Source organism: Sinocyclocheilus grahami, unplaced genomic scaffold (genome assembly GCF_001515645.1).
Source record: "Sinocyclocheilus grahami isolate Dianchi unplaced genomic scaffold, SAMN03320097.WGS_v1.1 scaffold2407.1, whole genome shotgun sequence".
NCBI lineage: Eukaryota > Metazoa > Chordata > Actinopteri > Cypriniformes > Cyprinidae > Sinocyclocheilus > Sinocyclocheilus grahami.
The window spans coordinates 51488-57723 of record NW_015507586.1 but is presented as its reverse complement, the minus strand read 5'-3'; the positions used below and the strand labels follow the sequence as shown (position 1 = coordinate 57723).

General features: G+C 42.1%; 1 long non-coding RNA gene across 1 annotated transcript; it reads right to left on the bottom strand.

Annotated features, from left to right (window-relative positions):
- Positions 1-20: 20 nt before the first annotated feature.
- Positions 21-5798, bottom strand: LOC107574951 (uncharacterized). The gene is made up of 4 exons (XR_001607766.1): positions 5719-5798; positions 5263-5341; positions 553-758; positions 21-420 (listed from the first exon to the last, which is right to left on the bottom strand). It is a non-coding gene; the product is annotated as an uncharacterized lncRNA (long non-coding RNA).
- Between the last annotated feature and the right edge of the window lie 438 nt (positions 5799-6236).

The following is a 6236-nucleotide window of genomic DNA, read 5'->3' as shown; positions in this document are numbered from 1 at the left end:
CACACTGGTCTTGGGTTTCTAGATAAATGAGTGATTTATTCATTATTGCATGTTGTTAGGCAGTGCAAAAGGGAAATAACATAAGTATGCTCTTATGTGACAGCAATACAGCTCAATAACACATTATAAAAGATGAAGATCTGTAAGGATGGTTCATTTTAATCTGTAATCCGGAGTTATAGAAACATACAGAAGATAAACATAACGATTTATGCCATCACTTTCAACAGCAAGAAGGAATGCTACAAAATACTGCACAATTACGGCTAGTAACCCCACGTGATGAATCTCTGTGAACTATTTTAAAAGGCACTAGTGTTGTACATCACACATTGTGTTGTTTAATGTCTTTTTCATTGTTTTTCTCTTTTATGTGAATTCTTTTCCTTTCTTCTTCCTCTTTAGATCTGTTCTTCTTGTCTAGTTCCTTCTTTTCTTCTTCTCTCATCTTAAAAGCATTCAATTGCTTCTTGTATCGTTCTTTCTCCTCCACAGCTTGTGTATATCCTGCCCAAAAACTGAATGGGCCAAAAGATGAACCCTTTGTGGAACCTAGTTCCTTCTTTTCTTCTTCTCTCATCTTAAAAGCATTCAATTGCTTCTTGTATCGTTCTTTCTCCTCCACAGCTTGTGTATATCTTGCCCAAATTGAACTGAATGGGCCAAAAGATGAACCCATTGTGGAACCAGTTGAACCCATTGTGGAACCAGATGAACCCTTTGTGGAACCAGATGAACCCATATCCTGCCAAAGTTGACTCCATTTAATGGTAGAAGATATTATAGTTTTTTCAGGTATATGACGTCAAAAGAGAGAAAGAGAAAATTCTGTTACAATTGTGGAAATTCAAAGTACTTTTTTTGACCAGTTTTTGTTAACATTGCACTAACTTTTGTTTAAGTTGTGCTAACACAAGCAGCATAAAAGCAGAATCACGTAAAAGATTTCAGTTACCCCTATCATTTGTAAAAATCTTTTTAATGAACATTGTGGGCAAAGGGCCTCAGTATTGATAAAACACTTTAGCTAAAGTACAGGGATGTGATTCGTCCGGTTATTTCGGCCTAAAATCATGTGTGATACTGGTCACTGCATGATGACTGAAATCGTGAAATGGCCTTGAGCAATTAACTAAATAAACTGCGAAAAGGTTATGTTTTCTAATACAAACAGACGGAATGGTAGAGTGCTGGACAGTTAAAAGGCTTCAAACGGTAGAATCAGCGCTGAAGCGTGTTACTCACCCGGAAACTTTTTAATGAATGCTGGTGAGAATTTGAGCTTAGTACTATCATAGAATTCACAACGGTTGTGATGTAATTATATAAATATAGGCTATAGTCTGGCACGCTACAGGTCTGCTGTAAATGCTAGCTGCGCTAGAGTAGCTTTCATTTTGCATTTCTAATGTTAACTTTCATTTTGCATTTGGGAACGCAACATTCGTCATTAGAATCGTTTATAAATTTGTTGTTGTTTACAAAGAGAAGCGTCACATGATCCTTCAGAAAGCATTCTAATATGATGATCTGCTGCTCAAGAAACATTTACTATTTATTTTTATCAATGTTAAAAAAACGTTTTTGCTGCTTAACATTTTTGTGGAAACAATGATAGCCTGCCACTCAAACATTTCAAATTTTTTAAAGAGAGAGAAAATAATAATTTTATTCATCATACATTAAAGTGATGAAGTGAGTGAAAAGTGAAGACATTTAAAATGCTACAAAAGATTTCTATTTAATAAATGCTTTAATACATTTATTTGATAAATGCAAGTAAATGCCGTTCATTGAACTTTATCAAAGAATCCTGAAAAATTAAATATATTACCATTTCCACAAAATAAGAAGCAGCACAACTGTTTTCAACATTGATAATAATCAGAAATGTTTCTTGAGCTTCAAATCAATTGTAATGGTTTCTGAAGGGTCATGTGACACTGAAAACTGGAGTAATGATGCTGGCAATTCAGCTTTTTATCACAGGAATAAAAGACATTTATAATATATTAAAATAGAAAACTTGTTTTATATGTAATACTATTTCACAATATTGCTGTTTTTTGTTTTTGATCAAATAAATGTAGCCTTGGTGAGCAGAAGAGATTCATTTCAAAATCATTAACTAATGTTTCCAAATTTTGGCAGGTAATTTAATAATAACAATTCTATTAATGCTTAATATAATATCATTAATATAATACCTATATTAATTCTGTTACAATTGTGGAAATTCAAAGTACTTTTTTACCAGTTTTTGTTAACATTGCACTAACTTTTGTTTAAGTTGTGCTAACACAAGCAGCATAAAAGCAGAATAGATTTCAGGATTTCAGTTACCCCTATCATTTGTAAAAATCTTTTTAATGAACATTGTGGGCAAAGGGCCTCAGTATTGCTTTAGCTAATTAGCTAAAGTACAGGGATGTGATTCGTCCGGTTATTTCGGCCTAAAATCATGTGTGATACTGGTTACTGCATGATGACTGAAATCGTGAAATGGCCTTGAGCAATTAACTAAATAAACTGCGAAAAGGTTATGTTTTCTAATACAAACAGACGGAATGGTAGAGTGCTGGACAGTTAAAAGGCTTCAAACGGTAGAATCAGCGCTGAAGCGTGTTACTCACCCGGAAACTTTTTAATGAATGCTGGTGAGAATTTGAGCTTAGTACTATCATAGAATTCACAACGGTTGTGATGTAATTATATAAATATAGGCTATAGTCTGGCACGCTACAGGTCTGCTGTAAATGCTAGCTGCGCTAGAGTAGCTTTCATTTTGCATTTCTAATGTTAACTTTCATTTTGCATTTGGGACCGCAACATTCGTCATTAGAATCGTTTATAAATGTGTTGTTGTTTACAAAGAGAAGCGTCACATGATCCTTCAGAAAGCATTCTAATATGATGATCTGCTGCTCAAGAAACATTTACTATTTATTTTTATCAATGTTAAAAAAACGTTTTTGCTGCTTAACATTTTTGTGGAAACAATGATAGCCTGCCACTCAAACATTTCAAATTTTTTAAAGAGAGAGAAAATAATAATTTTATTCATCATACATTAAAGTGATGAAGTGAGTGAAAAGTGAAGACATTTAAAATGCTACAAAAGATTTCTATTTAATAAATGCTTTAATAAATTTATTTGATAAATGCAAATAAATGCTGTTCATTGAACTTTATCAAAGAATCCTGAAAAATAAAATATATTACCATACATGCCAGTGCAGTACGTGGCCCCCCAGCTGGTGGTGGAGGCATCCGTGTAAACCACAGCATGCCTGGAGACCTGTTCTAGGGGCACTCCTGCCCGGAGGAATGCAAGGTCTGACCACGGGGTGAAGGTTTGGCGACAGGCCGGTGTAACTTGGACCCGGTGAGTGCCGCGTTGCCACGCCCACCTCGGGACTCGGCCATGAAGCCAGTGCTGAAGCGGTCTCATATGAAGCAGCCCCAGCGGTGTAACTGCCGCTGCAGCTGCCATATGCCCCAGGAGCCTCTGAAATAGTTTCAGTGGGACCGCTGTCCTTTCCTTCAATGAATTCAAGCAGTTCAGCACCGACCGTGCACGTTCCTCTGTGAGGCGTACTGTCTGTTTGACCGAATTCAACTCCATACCGAGAAGAGAGATCCTCTCCCAGGAGTTTGCTCTTTTCCCAGTTGACCCTGAAGGCCCAACCGACTGAGGTGCGAGAGCACCAAGTCCCTGTGTACACACAACTGATGCTGAGACTGAGCTAGTATGAGCCAGTCGTTGAGGTAGTTGGGAATGCGAGTGCCCTATTCTCTCAGGGGAACAAGGGCTGCCTCCGCAACTTACGTGAAGACACGGGGCGACAAGGACAGCCCGGAGGGCAGGACCTCGTACTGATATGCTCGTACGCATCCTTCGTCAGTAGGACTGTGATCTCCACACACAAGACAGGAGCATCGGCCGCCTTCACTATCGTGAAGTGGATGCCACTGAACTTGGGGGGATGCCGGGTGAACTGAATCGCATAGCCGAGGCTGATGATCCGCAGTAGCCAACGAGACGGGTTGGGTAGCGCTAGCCAGGCACCCAGACACCGTACAAGCGGGACCAGTGGAACCACCGCCGTACCCGCAGTGGGGCAGCGAGGTGGAATGCCGGGACCCAACTCGGGCGGCTTGTGAGCGGACCGAAGAGGGGTCTGAGTGTGCGGTGCAACACTTGCCTGGTTCTACAGTTTGGCAGAGGGTGCGTGAGTAGGGCCTTTGTTGACACTCTCGAACAGCCCGCTGCTGCCTGCTGGATGAGTGTGGTCCGGTGCTGGTCCATCCACGACTCTCCGTGCCCTCCTGGGACCCAGGGACAGAGAAAACCGCTCTCTCGTCGAGATTTTCCAGGTTCTCTACCCGGCCCTCCTCCGGTGGAGGGAGAGGTGCCTTCACCATCCCCCAAAGAGCAGCTTCCTCCCTCTCTGGGTCACCCGTCCCATGAGGGAGGGTGGAGGCAGTATTAGGACATAATTGCATCGCAAACGACCGCTCCACCGGGGGGACCCTTGTATACCCCCTAGCTGCACCACCGTCGAGGGTGGTGAGGGAGGAGGAACCAGCAGGTCAGTTTCCGGCAGTAAAAGGTGCCGTCCATGACCTGGTGAGCTTCTCATGCACCTCTGGGAAGAAAGGCACTGAGGCGAGCGCTGAGAACCAGCGCGAGCCACCCCGAGAAACCAATCGTCCAACCTCAAGGGCCCGGGACGCAGTGAAGGTTTCCACTCGAGCCCTACCCTCTCGGCGGCCCGGGAAAGCTTAACCGACATCTCTGGATCCGATCCAGGCTTTGCCACCATCCCGGAGGGCGACAGCGCAGCCGAATCTTCCTCTCCAGAGAGCTCTCCCCCAAGGAGGAGCACTGAAGGATACCGCTGGTACGCTCTTTGAAGAGGGCCCAGTACGTTCCTTTGGCAGCTCAACTGGTTGCAAAGCGCTAGAGGAGCGATGGTCCCCCGAGGGTTGGTTCCCTGAGGGGTTTGCCACCACTGTAAGGTAACGACCGCATCCAGAAACGCATGGGTGAAACAAATGATCGCTGCACTGCTCCTGGAACAACCGTGTGCGTTAAATAACTAAAATACGCACGGCAGACGGGAGTATGTGTGAAATAGGCTTTAGGACGCTTTCTCCAAAGGGTGCTGACTAAAGGCACATTCAAACTGCGAAACCAAGATTCAAAGTCTTTATTCTGAACATCATTTAATTTATGGCACAGACAGATCAAATACTTACAGAAGAGATGCGTCTAGGAATATTTCTTGAAGATTGTGAGGGAGCTGTGTCTTCCGTCGAACAAAAGTGCCAATGAAAGCTGAATGTGAAAGTAAAGGAATATATGAGACTAAAAGTGTATGAATATTTTTCAATATACAGGAAACCGATTAAAATCACTCCAGATTTTACATTTACAGGTTCAAGAATTATGTATTGAATGTATAATAAATGATGTCAAATCGAAAGGCCCACTAATGCTTTCGCTATTTCTCATATTTGATGTAGCCTGTCTTATCCATTATAGCCTATTTCCAGTTATAGCTATTCTACAAAGAATTACTATAAACATGTCGTAATAGAGGAGGGAAACAATAATTTTGCTACAATTATGCAAACAAGTGTAAAAAAGTACGAGCATTTTTAAGTAGTCTAAGGGTATAGATGTCTATTAATTTTAGCAGATCAAGTACTTACAAGGGTTCCGACTCCAGATGTTTCTTGAAGATTGTGAGGAAATGAGCTGCTCGGGTGGAGTCCTGCAAAATGAGTTCTGTGGGCAGATAACGTCATGCTCAGGGGCGGACTCAACCAATTCATCCATTTAGATCCTTATTTACTGTCAAGCGAACTGCTGACTCCACTAAAGCCTAGTGAAAACTTACCAACTTGAGGCTTGCTGCCTCGATTTCCGGTTTTGTTTTGTAGAAAACATGGAAACACCAAACACGCTTTAATATGTTGTGTGTTTTAATAGACCGGTGACGACCGCACAGAGTAGCATTATAACAGAACTTTCAGATGTATCTAGTATGATAAAATAGCGCTGCTATTTCTAGCATAATAAAAGCTCCGCTGCTTTACCCCACATACGCACGACCGGAAGCAGCGGAAGCGGTCGACTGTGGCATAATAAAAGCTCCGCTGCTTTACCCCACATACGCACGACCGGAAGGAGCGGAAGCGCTCGACTGTGGCATAATAAAAGCCCCGCT